Source organism: Struthio camelus, chromosome Z (assembly GCF_040807025.1).
Source record: "Struthio camelus isolate bStrCam1 chromosome Z, bStrCam1.hap1, whole genome shotgun sequence".
Taxonomy (NCBI): domain Eukaryota; kingdom Metazoa; phylum Chordata; class Aves; order Struthioniformes; family Struthionidae; genus Struthio; species Struthio camelus.
In genome coordinates, this window is record NC_090982.1 from 65,225,924 (window position 1) to 65,247,544 (window position 21,621).

Genomic DNA, 21,621 nt, shown 5'->3' on the forward strand with positions numbered 1-21,621 from the left:
CCATTAGAAAACTACCTTAAGGAAAGAATTAACTGCCTCCAAATCCTGCTTAGGTCAATTCTTGTACTATGCAGTTTTGAAAGAAAAATACACACATTCGGTATGTTCTCCAATGTACCACTCAATTATTTAGGGCTTGATTTAATATTTTCTGAGGACTGTGTTGCCATCCTTGCATCCCAAGAAAAATTCTCTTCAACAACCACTGTATTTCCTCTGATGTGCAACATGCAATAGACTTAACAATCAATAACAGGATAAGCAGTCATTTTATAGATTAAAGAGAAAGACATACAAATAGAGAAAATGAGGGCAGGGGGCAGAAATTCTAAACAACTGGCATAAGAAATAGCTTCTTATCTCCTTGAGGGCATTTTCAAGAATATCCCCTTGACACACTACTACTTCAATAAGCAGGCATCTTCCAACAAAGCTTCTCTTGCAGAAGTTGTTGCTGTTAACATTAGTATGACTGAAGAAGGAAAAACTCTGCACAACTCAACTCAAATGCTTCTCGTGCAGTGGCTCTAAGAAATACTTTGCAGGGAACAGCAATGTAAACTCACATCTCAAGAAAAGAATTTTACATGAGATTACAGAAACTTGGGAGGGGACAACAACTTATTAGTGCTTTTCCAAGTACAGATATCTTGGCAAAAAAAATAAAAAAACAAAAAACCACTCGTTCCCACTCTAATCTCTTCAGAGAGTAAAAGAAGGAAGCAGAGTATTAGAGAGTCTTAAAAAAACTAGTATCAAAACAGAGAAAGTCTGTTTCTGTCTACAGTGCTTATGCCAATCAACACTACCTCCTCTTCTGCACAGGCTTGATGCTTCGGGGAAAAAAAAGCCACAGATGGGAAAAAGATCAGAAGGACTGTTACCTGCACTTCTTGGGTGCAGACAGCCGAGCAAGACTGCTGTCGCCTACGCTGCCACACTTCAGAGTCACAGGGCACCTTTAAATCAGGGCTGCAACCTTTCCAGAAGATTTTAGAGTTACAAAAATGCAATGCCTTTTATTTACCCAGTTCCCTAAACTATGTTGCACCTTCAGTCTCAGTTAATTAGTATGGATATACATTGTTCATCAGAGATGAAAAGGTAAAGTAAAAAGTATCAGTGACAAACCTGTCTAGCAGCATCATTCTTCTGTAAGTGATAGCGCATAACATATGAATTTGCTTACTAATCATACCAGCTGTCTATCACCTCTTAGTTCTCTGTTCACACTAGCCTTAAGGTCCAGCTTGAAAGCAAAGCATCCCACATTCAAACTCTGTGTGAACTACACGTTTTGGTCAATAAACCCTCCAGATGATGAAAAATACCAACCCACCTGGAATCCCTAGGAAGTAAAGAAACTAGGTATGAAAGTCTCAGAGCAAGCGGAAGGTAGCCTTCAGGAAAAAAGGATTTGATGTCTCACAGCAATGAGGGACTGAACAGCTCTTCATTCCTCTTCTGCTTTGTGTTTTCCAAGCTTCAGTTCTTACCAAAGTTAATTATTTCCCATCATCACAGTAATTACAGCATATTTTAAAGAAGATCAAACATTGTTATTTGTCAAAATATTCTGGAAATTGACTAAATAAGATATATTTCAGACCTGTTCTTAAAGGCCAAACTACCTTCAGGTCTGTGGAAGATAGGCTGGAAGTTTCCAGCCTACAGTCCAGAGTCTAAAAGCCAGTCTGCATATGTCTAAAGAGCAGGAAAGACTAATTAAAATTTCCCTGAAAGAAACATACCTGGGTAAATATTCTAGTTTTTAAACTGCACTCCTGACTTCAATGGAAGATCTATTGAGGAACAAATTAGAGATCAGTTTAGAAAAGTGAAATTTAGATTTATTGTGATCAAGTGAAAGAATATTCCAAACCTGCAACTGGAGCTCAACTAAGAAGTCAGTTCACACTGTGCTTAATACAAACTACAGTCTGCTAAAGAAAGGACAAGCCCTGCTTTCCCCCATTCCCACCTACCTTTTCTCAAATCTAGGGTTTGCACAACAATATCACTAATCAGATCAGTGAACGGACCCAAAAAAGACCCTACAAAATATTGGGGGAATTTTTTTCTAAATAAGATCAGCTTGCTGATCAACTCATACTTACTGAGCTGGAGTACAAAATCTTTACAGAGGAAGCAAAGGACCTGCATAGAAATAAGGGAACAGGAAGCTTACTGCCTACTGTTGGAGGAGACTCAGCAGATAAGACTATACCTCTAGTCAGAGGCTTTCTAAATTAAGATTTCTTCAAAGTAAAGATTGTAATTTCACTTTCTCTTAAACATTTTTCTCTTAGTATGAGAGATGGAAAGGTCCTTATGTTTACAAGCATAATTAAGTGCTCGCAACAGCACATTAGTAAAATACGATGGTTTAGTACAACCATAGAAGAAAGCCTACAAAGCTTGACAGCTTATAAATTTGACTTCTTATAATCTAATGATTTAGTTAGCCTTGGATTCATAGTTTTTTTGAAAGAATTAACCCATGAAGGCAAGAAATATAATTCTAAAACAATTTTTTAATAGACATTTCCTAATTTCCACAGCAAATATCTCAGTCCTACAGATACTTCAGGCAGCCAGAAGCTAAAACATTCGTTTCGTAAGATAAGTAAACAGTTATTGTCCAGACAGTGATATGTCAGCAGTTAATGTTATACACCCTGATTTCAGAACTGAAAGAAGTATTTACAGGATGTGTGGTCTTAACTTCTCAGAAAGCACTGCACTTTTTTTTTTTTTTTTTTGCAATAAAGAGGCAGTTACTTGCCTACAAAGCAATGCCTCACATTTATAGAAGGCTTGAGGGAATAGAACTACACATACAAAACAGACTGTCATCCTCAATATGGTAATTTCTATTTACTCTTAAGTTCATTTTACCAAAAAAATTCTGGAAAAAAAAATCAAAACAACTAGTAAAAGAAACTGTCTTGTCAAGAAGTATTCCTGGTAAAGAGTTTTAGCTGTTCATCAGAGGGAGAGGAGGTAGTCATAATATTAAGGTTAATTATTTTTGTACAAAATCTTAAATGAGTATCAACCTGTAACTTTAAAAGAAGGTTTTTTTTTAAACACTGAATAGATTGATAAAAAGAAAAAATCTGAGGCATAAAATACACAAAGGAGACACTGCTGAGACAGGACACTGGCCTAGATGTATGTTTGGTATGTCTCAGTACTCTTAAATAAGAAGTTACTGAAGAGTCACAAGATGCACCTCAAATTTCCTATAGCATCAGAAGCAGCCACTTTCTAGGAGATTATCTTCCTCTTAATAATGCAGGTTAACTCAAAGAATAACTCATAGGTATACTTGAGAATAACTCAAAGGTGAGAAGAAAAAAAGGAAAAAGAAAAAACGGACACCCACATGCTACTATTTCTGGTTCTTCCTATAATTCAACAGCTACAAAACTTTTCACTACAAACTTTTAGCCATTGATACCTGGAAGAAAAGTAGAGATGCATAATAATCAACCAGATTAGGCCTTCCTTGGCTAGCAGATCCACTGTATGTTCAGCAAGCACATCAAATTTGATGACTTGAATGAAAATAGATCTCACACTTACGGAAGAATTAAGATAGAGGAGAAGCACAGTTCCTCTATACTCCAACATATTTTCTACAAACCCTCCCAAAATTATTTCAAAAAGGCTCAGACCAGACAAACTAAAATACATCTCAAGCAGAGAAGACAGGCAGAGAGCCAGAACAAATGTGAAGGCACATGAGAACCCAGCTAATGAGGATCTAGACACAGACAAGCAACTGCAAAAGTTCTTTTGGGCTGTATGTCTCATCTCAGCATGTGAACACATACTTAGTTGACTGCATCATTACCATGGAACACTTAAACTCTGCCCTTCCTGCTTCCTGAAAATTTTAAAACAGAAAAAGAAGCACTAGCAATCTCCCCTTTCAATCCAGGGGACAAAAATCACATGGCAAGCCGTTAAGTGTTTCGGCACTAAGGACCTTATGTAAGATAATTCACTGAAGTTCATTTATAATTGTATGCCTAATCATAGTGATGAAAGAGAAAAAATAAATGAGGCAAAATATTCAGAAATTACAAACAAAATTTCTTTAAAGATACACACTTTACTCAGGGTTTTTTGGTTGGTTGGTTGTTTTTGGGTGTTTTGGTTTTCAAGAAACCTATGAAATCAAGGGTTCCATATTACTTCAGATTAAAGGAAAATTTCATGCAAAAAATACAGTTAGAAACTGATCTGATCTGTGATGGAATTACAGTTCAGAGAGACAACTTGTATTTTCCTGTCAATGCAGTTTTTAGTATCTTTGTCTGCCAACAAAGAAGAATCAAAGCGACTATCACTTTATTGACAAGGAAGTAAAATGCAACAGAATACTCTCTGCCCTGGGCGTGGTTCTTTATCATAAAAAAATCCTGAGATGTTTGGAGCCATTATTCATACATGTTTACATTTCCTGCCTTGAAAACTTGCTGGAATTACAGACTTCGGGCCAAATCAACATCCTTCACTGTTCATTTTTATTCCTATCTGCAAAGCCAAGAAGTCATTTACATCCCTTCTAGCAATGTAAAGAAAAAAGTAAGTTACCATCCTTAAAAACAACAAAACAAACACATACCACCCACAAACCCTGTATGCTGTACATGCTAGATATCCAAGGAAGAAAAATACTCCTTTCCCTATGCAGCAGCTCCTTCTGGTACTTTATGGATATTTTAACTTCAACATACTGCATATGTTAATAAAAAGAAGAAAAAAATGCTGAAAGTATAAAACAGCAACTGACGTTAAATGCTATCCTCAGTACTTAATACAAGAAGTCCTTTATTTAACGTCTTTCTTTTAACCCCATAATTCAGGGCAAAAAGTCAGTTTTGAAAAACATATCTACCATACTCTGTTTTGCATGAGACAGTGATATTTTTATTCATTTGACATATGATACTTCCTGAATGGATTTAATGTATTTTGGCATTCCAGAACAAAACTGCTCTCATGTTTGGCACTCCATGTACAATGCAGCCAGGAAACCACTCCTTAGACTATGCAGCCATCTGCAGCAGACACCAAAGGTTTTCAAACCAGTTTGCTGCATTGTTGTACATATACAGTATTTCAATACATAAGAAAAGTTCTAACCTATAAAGCAGACTTGCCATATAATTGCTTGCACATAAATTCAGGCAATATACAATGCACTATAGTTCAGCACAAACTGAAGTAGAAAGAAAAAAAAAAAGCAATTTCATATCAACAGCCATCAGAAGATACCTGGTTACTTTGTTTTTTTTCCAAATTGTGTTGTCCATACATTAACATAAAGCAGTCCCTGAGGCCCTGTTTTACATGCATTCCCCCCAAAAACCAGCTGCAAGAATTTCTACCTGAAATTCAGATGACCAAACAACAGAGGTCAGAAAAACAGAGTGGGCCCAAAACAGTGTAAGACAGAGAAATCAAAAGAAATCAAAGGCTTGAGTACATGGGAAGAGGAGGAACCACACCCCAAACCTAATACCAAAAAGGATCAATTGTGCAGAAAAATTGCTGCACCAAATCTAGATAGTTACACAGTCCAATCTGTGCTGAGAGGTACACAAATGGAGACATGTTCCTAGAACACAGTGTAAGAAAGGGGAAGATGTGAGAGTTTTTACACATGCACAAGTTGTGCACATACACATTTTAATTGACTATTTGGTAGTTATATTTCAAAAATTAAATCCTACAAAAAATATTGTGACACACAAAATACTATACAGTACCCTAATGAAAGTCACTACTCAAAGAAACAGCATATACAACTGGACTTCAGTTCAACTTCAGAAACCTTCCCCCTTAAAGAATACTTTTGTCCCTGCCTTCACCCATCTCAACAAGCCAGTTTCCTTTCCGTTTTTGCACTTTTGTAGTATAAAATTCAATACTATAGATGAAAAGCTTCTATTTACAGTGAAACTTAAAAAGTTTCCTTTAACACACCTTCATCACTACTGCAATAAAGAACACAGCCACTGTCTATTCCTATAGAAAGTATAAGTTTAAAAAATAGTATTTTTCCATTCCAAGCATCTTCTCCATCTAGTTCATACAAAAGTTATAACACATGCTAGCTTAATATTATCAGCAGTTTTTAAAAAGTCATTGTCTTGGACAAATAAAGGAATCCCTGAACTGCACCTCAGTTTCTTTTGTTTCTTCTAAATTCATTTCACATCTAATATATAAATCCTGATCCATTCCAATCATCCTTCCTGATCCTCAGGAATTACTCCTCTTTGCTTGAACTATGGTTCCAGCTACAGACTCTTCACATATTGTGTGGCTGAGCACTTGTTCCTATTTTTCTTGTCCACCATTTATTCATCTTCACTCTCACAGTGCACATTTAGTTTTTGCTAACCCATAATTTCCCTTCACCCTCAACACAGAAAGCAAGCATTCAAGCTAGTATTTCTGACACTAGATTATTTTAATTTTCACTTAGCTGTGTGCCTAAATCAAAAGAATATTGTCATTTAAAAAAAGAAAGAGCCATTACATAATTTTCATTTCATTACATCAGGCATTTTGGAGATCAAATAAGCAACTGTTATTACAAAATTAACAGACGGATATTCTTGAATAGTTTCCAAAGGATTTTTGCCTCTCTGATAGGGAAGAGTGATAGCTACTGCTTACATTGGGGGGGAGGGGGGGAGAATTATTTGGAATTTAGACAATTACATTGAAGTAGTTTCTCTTAAAGTACTGTTATTAACATAGATAAGCTCTCACTATCAAAAGTCAAAAACATGTTTTTCACCTGACAGGAGGTTTAAGTAGAACTAACATTCTTCCTCCCCATCACACTGGAAATTAAAAGATCAAAAACTGAATTCAAAGTTGATTTAATAAAAATTCAGCTTAAAGTGTTACTTAACTTCCTGATATCACGTGCTTTCTAGTAGGAAGAAGAAAGTTTTAATATGACTCTGACACTACTGAAGTGGCATAGTGGTGTACTGATTTGCTATTAACATGTCAGCCTCCTTTTCCTCAGGATAAGGAAATTGAACAGCACAATGTATGAACTTCAGAAAATTCTATAACTCTGATCTAAAAAATTTTAATTGTCCAGTGGATAGTTCTTTTCAGATCTTTGAAAGGTTAAAAACAAATTAATACAAGTATGGGGCAAATGAATAACATCTGTATTTTGAGTGAAGGTTATTCCTCAATATTTCATATTTACAATTTAAAATTTAAAACTTCATCAAGATTTAACACAAATGGTGTGATGGGTGATCTATGACTTTAGAATGAGCCAATATATACTTGCATTCAATGAAAAAAGAAAAGGACTCTCTCCGTTTGGGACAGAAGAAAGAGCACCTTTTTTTTTTTTAATCTAAGTAACAGTATTTGTTGGTTCTTGATCAGTTATTTTATGGAGAGGGAGGAGAGAAGTAAGCAAGGGACTAGAAGAAAGGAGTGATTAAAGATGCGTTTCTCTATCACATAATTTTCTTTCAACTTGCTCCACCAACAGGGCCATAATCTTTCCCTTGAGGGGGTCACAGACTGCTATCACAAAACCAGTTCGGTTTCATGAAAGACTAAAGGACTCTTGAAATTCTGGCAATATCTCTTTTTTCTTCCCTTTTATTAGTAGTAAGCAGGAGAATCCCACAGGAAAACTTGCCTGCTTCACTGTCATTCTCTAGCAAAAGCAGCACTGCAAAAAGCACCCAGCAATGGCATGACCCTCAGCATTTCTGCTTTGTTTCAGTAAAGCAAGACAAAATAAGTGTTCCCTGAAAGGTAGAGGATCTCACCCAGATAAACACAAATGGAAGAGAACGTTAGTCTTGCCTAATTCTGTTAAAGTCTAAATATATTTAGGTCTACCTTGCTTTTCTAATATTTGTATTGTTTGCATTTTTATTTCTTTAGATTACATTTCTGGTACTAGATCCAAAGCATGAAAATCTTAATTAGGAACAATGCACTGAACGAGCAGGACTTCAGTAGCCACAAAAACACTCCCTTCCCCAAACACTATTCAGAAAAGTAGTCTTAAAAAAAAAAGTTAAATCACATTGATCCATGAGTTTCTTTCTCCAATATCAATGTTTATGATCTTTTCTACCAGAATTAAGTCAGATGGTTTACCAAACTCACAGTTCCAGCTGATTTTCCCTTTCCTGTCACATTCCCAGGGAGAAGGGGAACTCACAGGTTTAAACATCTTTTTCTCCTCCTTTTACTTAGAGCTGAGTTTTCAAAAATTAATTTTTACTTTAAATAGCTTTTGAAATACCCATAGGTGAATCTTATTAATAGAAATGACCCTAAAGAAAAATTCCAGGTTTGCTCCAAATACTCTCATCTGACATTCTTTACTTCATCCCCTCTTCTTCCAGATCTTCCCCAAAAGGAGATCTGCTGAAACACTAATGAATAATCTCCATTACTTACAACAAATTATCCTACACAAGTTGATCAAACCACAACTGAAATAAATGGTACAAAGGCTATAGCTATACCTCAGAGATGTGTGAACTTTTGAATTTTCTCCCTCAGTGAAGATGCTACTCCCAAGAAAAAAAAAAAAAAAGAAAACACACACACACACAATTATAGAGCACCTCAGAATGTAAATGACCTGCAACTCCAGGGTTAGCATCATATATGATTATGTGACCAAAAGTAACCCAAAATGAGTACTTTCTCCTAAAAGGAGCTAATTACCAAGCTAACATTCTGGATCACCACAGGCTAATTTGCCACAGCAAACAAATGTAGCAGCAACAGGCTATCAATGAATACTGAAAGCAGTCCACACACCCACCTCCTTATTCAGGAACACCTATCTAGTAGGCCAAAGTTGAAGCAACAGAGTAAATCCAACACCTGCATGTTATACTCTGTAGCATAAGCTTTTTTCACGTGACAGACTTAAATTGCTATGCTGACATGCTTTTCAGTTTACTTTTACTGAAAATACAGGCCTCAATCCTGCAAATACTTATGTAGACAAGCTTTTTGTTGGTTTTAACTACAAGCATGCTTAAGCACATGCAGAATATTAAGCATAACGTTTCCACAGAGGAAGATGACATTTATAATTTACATTAGCATCATTATTTAAATTGAAGAGTTTCCTCATATCCAGTTTCAGATATAAACCTCCATCCTATTTTCTTGGTTATCTGTAAGTGAGGACAGAAGACCTAAAGTAATTTGACTAAAGTTGCCGATAATAGGGTTCATTTTCTAAACTATCACCTCTCCAAGACTAATTCCAAGAAGGCTCCAGCCACATTGCGGGGGTGAGGGGACAGCAGTTCTCAAAACATTTATTTTCAGCCTACTGAATGTCTTCCAGAAGAGTCTGGAAACTCTCTATTGTCCAAACTCGGGATGACATCCAAATCAGATTTTGCTGAACCTGTGACTGACATTTGCAGGCATCTGGCATTGCATTTCAGATATTACTGAGATGTACTGATGTAGCTTGAAGCATCTACACCCTTCTCCTTTCTTTCTTAGGAGACTTCGGAAGTTGAAGTCTTCCTGAAAAATAACTGAATTCTTAAGCATCAAGCAGAAGCATCAAGGAAAAAAGAAACTGAACAACGTTGATCATACACACAGGACGCTAGTTCTTAACAGCTGCTGTTAAGAAAAGCAGGGCTAGAAGAATTAAAGATATATACTGAAAGACTCCAAAGACAAGGAGGGCCAGGGAGGCTGAAAAAAATAAATAATAATAATAATACTTCTGCCACTGTATTAACTTAGACCCCACGTTACGAGACGGAACTACTGAAGAACACATAAATTTTCTTCCAGAACTGACTGGGAAGAGCCAGACCTCTGTACAGCTGCTACAGGGAATCCCCATGCCAACTACAGTTAAAAAAATGATTAGAAGGTTCCAAAGGCAGCAGTAAAAATTAAAGCACCATACCTCGGAAACTATGATGGATACTGTTTTTCACACATCCTTCTGCAGCTACCTTTAGTAAACTAACAGAACTTCAAATACTCTGAATTCAGTTATTAATATTGGAGCTTATCCCACCAATAAGAATAAGGCCCTGGCCAATTTAGAGGGAGATACTACCCATTCCAAATTAGAGTTGCCTAAGAAATTTTTCAAGTACCTGTAACTTTCATTGAGATTTCAAAGAGCTTAAGAATTCCTCCTAAAGGGAGCACTAGATAAGTGACAAAAGTAGTCATGACCAGGCATTAACAGCTCACAGGAAGACAACTATAAGGCAAGTATCTACTTCAGAAGTGCCATTATAATTTGAAGAGAACACAAAGCTCAACACTTAGAAACGGGTAGGTGGGAAGTACCTCTTCCAGAAAAGAAACTCTACTCATATAGCTGCAAAGTCTCCCATTGGAACTGTGCATTAATCCAAAACAGAAAGATCAGTAACTTCTTGGACCACATATATTTAGTTCTGCTCATTCCGCCCAGCCAGCTTCATGACAGGGGCAACAAGACAAGAAGCACCGCACTGCACATATGGTTCTATACCAACTTGGGAGATTTCAGTGTGCTTAGAAGACTTTGTTTGGAAAGGGAGCTCACACATCTTGTGAGTGCTGAACTAACCAGCCTGATCTACAGCTTCTTCCAGTTATTACTCTCACAATATACATCTAGATAAGAGAACTAGAAAGAATATTTGCTTTTAGCAGTTGTTATACTATGCTTATACAATACAGCTTTATGCTTGCAGGATTCATTTATACAGCAATGTGAAACAAAAGTTTGAGAAGCAGTTTTATTTATAGAAGATGCAAAGGTGTATAATATTGGATATTTAAAAACTTAGAAACTATGAAAAAAAAAGTTGCACACTTCGGAATCACTTACCTTCCCTTCAGTAGCTCTGCTTTTATAGGGAAACAAGTCCTCCTTACTATCACAAGTAATCTTCAAGGTCTAGACTGTGTCTAATCATTGCATAGATACAGAACAAAGGACAGCACAAAACGTTCCTCCTCCTTCTTTAATCAATGAAGTTGTGTACAATAAAGGCTGCGCACAAGTGTTGTTCCCTAACATCTTCTTGGCCCTTGGCCGTGCCAAAGAATGGGATGGAAGAGTAAGGCCGTTCTTTATCTACTGAAATGGATAAAGTGGAGAGGACAGTATATACTATGTTATCTTAACAACATTCAATCAAACACAAGAAGCTCCAAAGGCATGGTACCTTCTCATGGTATTACAACCCCCAGAACAGCCACAGCAGCAGAGATATTCATGCTGTCTTCAGAATCCACTTAATCATCACTACTCTTTGTTCTTATCTATAGTGATTATTTAGTATCAAGTATCTACAAATGAGCTCCAGATATAGAAAGAACTAATCTACTTTTCAACTTAAGCTACCCAAGCAAAGCTTGTCACAATGCTGATATTCTCCAACATAAGTACACTTCCATTTGGTCTACATGAAGCCAAACTAAGATCTGCTTAACTTTATCTTTCAATTATGCAAAATGCTGATGCATTTTTAAAGGTGGAAGGGGCAATCTAGTGTTGAAACACCACGCTCCTCTATCACCCTCAGGGGAAGCACAGATGAAAATAAACAAATAGGTCAAACATCCATACGTAAATTAAAGCATGAAAAAACTAGTATCTTAAAGACCAACAGAAAAAGCTGAATTATTCCAAGATTATTATATAATAAAAATACTACCAATCTCAACATAGTAATATTTGCTTTTCTCATTTTTCTTACACAGGCAGAACATGAGATTTATACTCCCTCTCCTCAAGCAGCATCCTCACTCTCAAAACTTTATATTTAAAACCTTTTACTCACAGTACATAAACATTGTATTCTTAATTGGAAGTGAAAAAGATGGCTATAAAGCAATTGTTTTAGAGCCAGAAGTCTTTCAAACAAAAACCCCCAGGCATCTTGTCGTTAAAGCAGACAAGTTAATCTCTCGATCACCCTTACAATCTTAAAAAGTTGCATAGACTAGCTCTAGGTTGAAGTACACTAGGCAATATTATTGAGTATCAGCACATAATTTTTGCTGATACTTACCCAGCAAGAGACTGTGCCAGCTGTGCTGATACAGTGGGCTCTGCATGCCACCTTCACAGTTGGAAATTGCAGTGGCATACCGCAGCTGACCCCCAACGGACGAGGGGAACTGTAAGGACTGTGGGAAAACATGGTGTGTTTCAAGCTTTGACAAGCCAAAAAAAAAAAAGGTACTTCTTGTCCAGAACTGGACCAGAGTCTGCCAGGCGAGTAGCCATGGAACTGTTTACAAGTTACCCACAATACTTACAGAGAGATATCCCCTACACATTCAAAACACTAAGAAAATCTCTCAATACCAGTTAAACTTTCAGAAGTTGTAGAAAAAGTAATCCATACCTCACACATGTGCACCGGATTTTACAAGATGTTTCAAAGACACTAAGCTAGCAATTGAATAGGTTACATCAAATGCTGTGCATTTTCAATTTTAAAACTAAAAACATAGATAGTAATTTACAGACTTTTTAGTAAGGAAAGTGAAAAGTGTTACTCATGCTCAATGTTTTCATGCTGACGTGAAAAGTGGAGTTATCTGACAAGTTGCTTTACTTACTCAAAAGCTGACTCAAAAGCAAAAGAAAAAAGTGATATATCTAAACCTTTATTTTGCAGATAGTTCACGTTTAACTACCTACCTCAGCTGTCACAATCAACATTTGCAGGCTCACACAGGGGTATAATCTACTATTTTGCTATCAGTAGGAGCAGCTTTTTCTTCAAGTCAACTAGGTACACTTGGAAAAGTTTAGGTTTGTAATTTCACTATGTGGAGTAAATGTTAGATGCTCCTTTAGTGAATCAAGTTATGCCATAGGGAGAATCTACTGTTAAGAAGAAATACTAGACACTTGATCTTTATATAAGATTTTCCCTGGAAGACTTTCCTTTTTGTTTGGGAGCAGGAAGGACACCAAAAAAAAAAAAAAACCAAAGCAGTCAGCCAATAATTCATTACACCCCTACGGGAAAGCTCAGTTGAGGAATTCTGCTCCCATCCCCTTCTATTTCTAGAACCTGCTGCTAACGTGGTAACTTCAATATACATATTTATCACATGTATGATTTTATACACACATATATACACACACATATATATGCATGATCCCTTCCCTTAATTTAGATGTTTCAAGTATTGTTCTTTACACCTAAGGGTACAGACTCTGAATGAATTCCACTTGAGATAAATCATAACCTTGTTTTATTATGCCACCACAGCTTAAGACACTAGGCAATTCTCAATGAGTAATGCTTTCTCCACAGAGCCCCCCAATCAATTCTGTATGAACACGATGTGCAAATGGGTATTTTTACAGTGCACTACATTTATACTACACATTATTAACTCACCCATTTATAAGGCAAGTCTGTTCATATTTTCACTAAAATTGTTGAAACAATATCCTATGGTCTTCATGATAGCATGCCATACATGTAACTTCTAGCTCTTTGATCGTAAGCATACCTCAAGTTACCAACGTTTACGTGAATTTAAATTTAATTAACAAGTAAGGAACAGCCAGGTAGGAAGACTGTTCCCCCAAGCCATCAACACATACCTATGAAAGTGCTGTTTCAAACAACGTGAGCTGCCATGGGTATACCTAAATCATTTTATTCATAAAATGAGTATCAATGTCAATCTAATTCTTAGCCGAGACACAGTTGGTCTTGAGAAGAAACACAGTCCTTTATTACTACTAAACTATATTAATGATGTGACCGGCATTCTATGATACCATTAACTGTGAGCAGTAGTGAATTACATTTTCATCATTAAAAAGGGACTTATCCATAGCTACCATGGTGACAAAACACTAGTGTAAGAAGTTGTGCCTCCACTACAAGGATCTATTCTTCTGCATGGTATTGAAAAAATATCAAGTGCATCATGAGAAACACAAAAGGTCTGAAAAGAAACAAAAATGCATCCATTAAGAACATAGGGTTTACAACTGAATTTGTCATGCATTGCTAAAAGTCGTTGTTCCCCCCCCACACACACCCTCTCATAGAATCTCAAGTCATTATTGGGGCTGTAACACTGCCTTGGAAAGTGATCGTTCTTTGTAAAGGGATTACTCTATTTAGACTTCACTGCTTTTCTGCCAAGCATCAGCCATATAAGGAAACTGAAGTTCACTACCATTTATTTTGCTCAGTCCTTTCAGTCACCTAAGAATAACCTTTACTGCTGCCTAGAAAGGTAAATTTGTAAGTTGCAAACCAAATCACTTGTTATCAGCAACAGAAGCCACTTTAGGTCAGTTAAAGTTTAACATTTTTCCTTGCACTGTATCATTTAATGAAACAGCCTGAGTGGAATTAATAATGTTTTCTCATACACTAGACTACACTGATGCTGTTGAAGAACTACAAATATCATAGTCTTAAAGTGTTTGCATAAGAGTTACTTTGTCCGGTTCTCATAAATATCAACACATCCATCTCAGATACCTGAGAGACGGAAGAACGTGCATCCTGTCTGACAAAGGCACTGCTTTTGAGTTTGTCAAACAAGAATAATGATTTAGAAAAATAAGCTAGTACAGAGCTATGGCTTATAGTTCATTTTAAACATTCACAGGACAAGCAATTCCATGTCTCCATGAAGAAACTAACCAATAATTACCTCTTGGAGGCATATGAAATCAATCTGTGGTGAGCAACATTGCTTTCACTAAATGCAACTATTTGACATAACAAGCAGTAATCACCAGCACTACAAAAACCTTGCACCAGAACTACACGTTTAGTTTACTATCAACAGCTTCAGACAGGAGTCTTTTAAAAAAAAAAAAAAAAAAAAAAAAGGAGAAAGTGGTCACCCAAACCAAACAAGGCTATGTTATCCCAGAGGTTCCACGGCACTTCTAAGAAATCAGACAAGTTGCACTGGGTTTTTTCTTTTTCTTTTTTTTTTTAAACGGAGGTTCTCGAGATGAACTCGTGCAAGGATCAAAATGCAATGCAGACCTCTCCTATACAAGTTGAAAAATAGGCAGCCTAACTCGTCATCTTGAGAAAGGAGGCAGAGGGGAGAAAGAGAGGTGGCAGCAATAATCGAGGGAAAAAAACTGCGACAGTATTTACAGGGGAATACGAGGACAAATCTTTAAAAAAGAAATTTAACAGTTACTTTTAAGAAGGCGAGCTACACACTTCGGGTATTCCAGAAGACAAGGTTAAAGACAAACAAGAAATAGCAGATATAGGGAGCTCCAAACGTCAAGATCTTTCGATTAAATAAAAGAGATTATCTCCTTCAGGACTTCTTATTTCCTGATAATTATACTTGCAGGGTTAGCAATTGTTTTCAAAGGGAAGGAGCTGAAGCAGCACAGTTACAGAGCCGGGCAGTTTCAGTTCAGTACCTTCTTCCACTGAACAAAGAAACTTCTGTGTCCGAGGAGCTTAAAAACTTTCGGGCTCCCCAGATTGTTTCCTCAACCTCCATGAAAACAGCGCCTACGTCCATACAAACAGCATTTTAGCGGGGGAGGGAGGGTGGACAACACAAAGGGCAGTCAAACTATGAAAGGCAGAGAACACAAGCCGATCAGAAAATAAAGGCCAAAAACAAGATATCAAAATGAAACAGGAACTCCTTCCTTTCTCCTCTCCCCCTTCAACAGAGGAAGGCTCTTTCTGTTGTTGTTGTTGCTGCTACCTCCCAAACCTTCTCCATTTAATTTACCTTGTCTATCGGGCGTCTAAACCAGATCCAGCAGGCAGGAGTTCCTTCCGATCCCAAAGAAATATATTAAATCCAACCAAGTTTTCTTCTCATAGAAGGGAGGAGGGGGCGGAAGGGAGGAAGGAGGGGGGGAAAAAAATGCAACAGCTCTCGACGAGGACGGAGGCGTTTGCAGACCGGGGCGTGCGACGTACGTGTGCAGGGGGGAGGGCGGCGGCGAAGCCGGGCTTCTCCCGGCCCCTGCCGGCGGCGGCGCCGGGCTCTGCCCCGCGGGCGGCCCCGAGCCGCGCCGGCCCCGCCCGGCGCCGCGACCGCCCCGCAGAAACGGTGCCCGGCGGCGAGCCCGCAGCGCCCCCCGCCCCGCAGCCAGCCACCCTCCCTCCGGAGGGCCGGCACGGCACGGCAAGGCCTGCCGCCGCCGCCACCCCTCCTCGCCTGCCCCCCGCCGGCGCTGCGCCCCGCTCCGCTCCGCGCCGTCCCAACAGCTCCTCACCCCGGCCGCATTCCTGCCTGCCCTGCCCCCCCCCCCCGCCGCCGCCGCCGCCGCCGCCGCCAAGGGCACGAGGGGAGCGGCCAACCGCCTCCTCACCTGCCTCTGCCTGCCGCGCCGCCGCCGCGCCGCCGCCCTCTCTCCCCGCCTCCTTTCTTACACTTCTCCCTTTTTTCTCGCTTTCTCAGCCTCCCCCCTCCCGGCCTTCTCCTGGCCTCAACGGCGGCGGCGGCGGCAGGGGAAGCCCCGGGAGACGGGAAGGCAGCTGGGGAGGGAGCGGGGGCCTGCAGAAATGGCCCGGAGGCCAGGAAACGGGGGGGGGGGGGAGGGGGGCGGTTAAACGGTGAGACGCCCGCGCGCTGCGCGCGCCCCTGCGGCTGCCGGGCCGCGCCGCGCGCCGCCGCCGCCCGCCCGCCCAGGCCGCGGGAGGCACTGCAGCGGGGGGCGGAGCGCCGCGCCGCCGCCGGGGTTGGCCGCCGCGGGCAGGCGCGCCGCTCGCGCCCTCTCCGGCCGCGGCGGGAGGGGAGGGGAAGGGAACAGCGCCGCCGCCGTCGCGCCAGAGTCCTCCCCCTCCCCCGCCCCCGCCCCCGCCCCCGCCTCGGCCGGAGCCGTGTGGCGCTGAGCGCGGGCGGCGGCGGCACAGCCAATCCCGAGCAAGGGGGCGGGCCGGCGCAGCCAATGGCGCTGCTCGGGGGGCGGGAGCGCGGCGGGCGGCGGGCTGCGCCGCGAGGAATGGGGCGCGGCGGCGGCGGGGGTCAAAGGGCAAGGGGCCGGGCGGGGGCCGGCGGCAGGCCGAGGCCGGGCCGGGCCGGGCCGGGGCGGCGGGCCTGGGTCGCGGGGCCTCGGCGGGAGGCCGAGGCCGGGCCGGGCCGGGCCGGGCCGGGGCGGCGGGCCTGGGTCGCGGGGCCTCGGCGGGCCGGGCCAGCCGGGCCGCGGGCGCCTGCTGGTGCCCTGTCTCGCCCGCGCAGCACACAGGAGTTAGCGAATGAAGGTGCAGCTATTTTTCCTTCGTGTATCTGGCAGAGTCACTAAAGCGGGTTCAGGGGGTGGCTCGTTTTCCTTCTGAAGGAACGAGACAGATTCAGTCCGGAAAGACAAGCGTTTCCTTGGGCGTGAGCAGCTCGGCTTCCTAATTCAATAATTGCACGTATTGTATCCCAGTCGCCGAAACAATCGATCATGTATCAGACGTTTGCTGACTTACACTGGCAGCGGTCCTGGCAGCTGTCACCTCGTTGTGCCTTCTGCTCCAGTAACTGAGTTATCAGGAGCCTGGGAGAAGGAACCAAGGGGGGGGGGGAGGAAAAGAAAACAGTCTCCAGCCGCCAAACAAGATGTTTGGATACGTTATATCAAACTTAGTTGCAAGTAACAGCAATTACAATAATGTTACATATATAGTTACACTTTCACATAAACCCTGGAATACAAAGTTGTATTTTCTCTTTAAGAATTTCAGCTCCCTCAATACAACAACAGGATGTTACTGTATGTAAAATGCTGTAATATCTACTAATGTACAAGTATATTTGAAAAGCAGACAGTGTAGGTCACTGACTGATACTCGTTTGTGTTAGATCTCAACTGTATGTTGATGGAAATGTTCTTGTATTTAATTTCCTTGATTGTCTGACACAGATATTTGATAACCTATTGTGTACGCAATATGCCATTTTAACAGCCTGGAGTCTCAAGTTCTGTTCGGCCACAAAACAGAGAGCATAGATGACAGCGGGTCAGATTTACACATGCTGCTCACCTTATGTTCCTTAATTGTGTTCTGCAGAGACCACGTCTAAGGATAGAGGTAGTTTCATTTTCATGCCCGTTTAATCTCTGGCTTCTCTGCTGGGACTACCACCAACTTAGCTGGGATAGTGCTTTATTATGATAATGTGTGTTTACTGAGAAATGGACAAAATGCTAAAAAAAGCCATTTTGCATGAGCCACAAAACAGCAATGGAAAGCAGTATGTCAGGTTAGTATCAACTTGCCTCTGATTTTAGCAGGCACCTAGAAGTGGAAAGTTGTTTAAACCATTACTAGTCCTTCAAAATGACTCCAATTAATATTTCCTGTTCAGGATCATTAATCGCTTCATTCAGTTCCTTGCGGGGCTTTGGATGAAGATAGTTTAATCATTAGCAACAAGATGTACTGTGGATCACATGCATGTAAGTCCACAATGTTTAACAGTACTGTTATTTATTTACAACTTCTTATCTGTGTATGGGATTCATATATTTATCTAACATGTATCCATTCAGATACAGAAAGTAAAGACACACTTCTATTAGGATAATAATGAAACTTTTTTATTGTTTCTTTACTTTTCAGTGAATTGTCTCTCCATCTTAACAGCGCATATAAACCCCTTTGGGGATTACATTTATGCTTAGTTTCAAACCTTTAAACTAAATTACTATAACCATCAGCATCTGTAAAAAAGAATTTTTTATATATATATAAAAAAATGTTTTATATATATATATATTTCCCAAAGCATTAAATCGCCTCCATTCTTTTTGTGCTCAGATAAGCCATTTTCTTCAGATGAGTCTCTTTCATACTAAGGCCAAGCACGAGAACTTCAGCCCCTAAAGTAAAAAGCACTGACAAAAGGATCTAAAATTTCTCGGTATACTGCACTACACCGAAGCTTTAATAAAGTTACTAATATTTTATCTCATGTGAACAATTGATCATTCCTGTCAAATTTCCAATAAAGTATCCTTATCATAATTAATATGAATGCCTGTCTGTAACTGATGTCCTCCTCCTTTTCATGAACTCTTCAAGGCACCTGCCTTACGCATGAGATTACCATAACCTTTTTTAACGTGAAATTGTTCTTTGGCAATGTTTATTTCACATTGCCCAATGCATTTATTGATGCAGCTGGATAATAGATGGGTGTGGGAAATTTATAGCAACTGTTGTTCCCATGGAGGATCTACTGTAGTTGCGATGTTAGTTTCAATGTAAGATTTTGTTTCACTTACAGTTTTAGCCATCAAAAATAAAAGCCTAGCCAAAGATTACTGAAACTATAGATAGCTAGACCACAGCTCCTGAAGACATTTTACATAGACAAGATACAACTATCTATATAAATTAAGAAATACCGAGAATTATCCCAGGGATTTAAAAGTGCTATAAATATCAAGACAGTATTTAGATTACAGCTACAACAGAGTCCCCAGCAACATTAATTCCCAGAGTTGGTATCCCAGTTACCATATAATTACAGATTAAGTGCACAAAGTACAAAATATAAAGTTACATAATGAGACACTTTCAAGTGAGACTATGCAGGTGATCCTAGTGAAAGTTTAAACAAATTCTTCATACATGGTTTCACATTAGACACCAAGCCTAAACGTCTCTCATTCAAATTTCTATTTTTATATTTGAAAATTGACATTAGTAAATATTGCAACAGCACACAGCTAAACTGAAAGAACAGTTGCTGAAAGAGCCACATCTATATTTATCCCTTTCAAGACTTCAAATGGTCTGAACAACGTATATGTTGTTGTTTGGAGTAACAATGTTTTATTGCTGCTTTTTCCTGTCCTTACCACTATTGTTAGTTATATTCATGGGTTGCAGCTTTTCTAAGAGTTAGATTGAAAAGCCTTCAGCGTCAGCAGTTTTTCTCATTAGATGTTTAGGTAATGACTTGAACAATGGATTTTAACTTGAATTGAATTGGGGCTTCTAGGCATCATTGCAATATAAGTATTAAATTATAATTAGTAAAAATAATAACTGCCTGAAAGACATAAAGGGACAATAGGCAATCATTTCTGTAACAAGTAAACATTGGAGTTTTGTTATTTATTTTGGATATTCCATAACTTAAATATGCCCATATGCCAAAAGTCTTACTGTAACATTTTCTGAATTGATCTGATTCACAACTGTATGACACCACTTTCATGCTGATGAGTCTGAGTTACATCAGCACAAAACTGGTATGGTTTAGGCCTAGAAGTATATTGTCAGGCCTAGAAGTATTAGGATTTAAGCCTAGAAGTACATTGTTACAACTTCCTAAGTGAAGTGTGTAGGTTCCTATCCACTGCATGTGAACAGATACTAAGTAAACAGTTCGTACTCAGTTTAACTTTGTGACAGTCCCAAATTTACGCTGCTTAAATATTACATTACACCATACAAAGAGGTTTTCTCTATATTTGGTTGCAGTATATTTCAAATAGTAATCAAATATAGTGATGAACATAAATGTATTGTGTGACTAAGATTTGGAGTATTATGCAAGTTCCAATAAAAAGCTTTGTAACACCACAACCTATTTTGTATATGCTCTGTTCCAGAAATGGTTAGGAATGTTTTAGAGTTATTTTTAAACATTTTATTGTGACTTTTTGTTTGTATTTCTCTTCCTTAGTTACCATGGGTGAGCTCCTGAATTCTGACCGAGGAACACTCGGCACAGCATTCCTCATGGAGGAGAAAAGGCCCAAAGGTGATGTTAAGGCACCTTTGCTGTTCCCTGATTCGGACTGCTTTGCTCCTGGACAGTCACCTTAACACTGACTTTAAGCTGTGATGCAGTCTCTTAGCCTAAGAGTCTGTTCTGACAGCTGATGCTGGCACATAAATCTTGCAGTGGTCAAAACAGATGGAAAGGAACCAAAACTAGAGCCATGCCGTGTGAGGTCACTGGCATTTGTGAATTGTAACCATCAATCCCTTGCTCACGAGAGCCTGCAGAGTTGCTTCTGGCCACCCTGAAGACAGAGTTAAATGTGAAGTTGGCAGACAGAGCAAAATATGGAGTTGCCCAAAATACACTATTTGCTCAGTATTTTGCCTGTGCCCCAGTGATGATTTTGAACAATTGCCTTTGGTAAGCTTCTCGGATCCAAAAAGGGTAACATCTAATGTTGCTGAGGCTTTTTGTGTCCAAAAAAGCAATCCTGAAAGAGGACCGTACCAACTTCTAATCAAACCTGAAATAACTTTTCTATAGCAAATCAATTACATTAGCTCTAGAGTAGCTGTACACTAGTTACATTGCTCTTCAAAGGCCGGTAATTAGTACTGCATCCTCCTGTAGGAAAACTATCACTCCTCCCTCTCCAGTGGTAGGAAAGAAGAATTTATGTGGCAAGTTTATTTAAAATTAATGGTGGTGGATTTTTTAAGCTGATGAAAACCCATAAGAATCCCTTCTGAAGTAATGAATTGGTGAATAAGTGATGTGAAAATAGACACTGTAAATGTATCACAATTACCATTCCAGAAATATTCTATATAGGCACATTTATGCTAATGATACCCATCACGCTAACCATTGAATGAATCCATATTTCTGTAA

The 21,621-nt window shown here is 39.7% G+C and overlaps 1 protein-coding gene and 1 long non-coding RNA gene across 12 annotated transcripts in view; one reads left to right on the forward strand and one right to left on the reverse strand.

Moving 5' to 3' along the window:
- Window positions 1-16,685, reverse strand: part of LOC104146915 (erbin) — a 114,919-nt gene extending 98,234 nt beyond the window's left edge. For 4 of the 11 annotated variants that reach the window (XM_068927484.1, XM_068927483.1, XM_068927487.1 and 1 more), the window contains exon 1: window positions 15,784-15,983. The gene's annotated coding sequence lies outside the window, so the exon portion shown is untranslated. Of the gene's footprint in view, window positions 1-15,783; window positions 16,029-16,372 lie in introns of those variants that run through there. The other 7 variants (XM_068927486.1, XM_068927480.1, XM_068927481.1 and 4 more) reach the window with 6 other exon arrangements.
- A 468-nt stretch (window positions 16,686-17,153) lies between these two features.
- LOC138064531 (uncharacterized) lies at window positions 17,154-21,621 on the forward strand. Its single transcript, XR_011137789.1, has 4 exons — window positions 17,154-17,264; window positions 18,060-18,252; window positions 18,358-18,448; window positions 20,689-21,621. It is a non-coding gene; the product is annotated as an uncharacterized lncRNA (long non-coding RNA).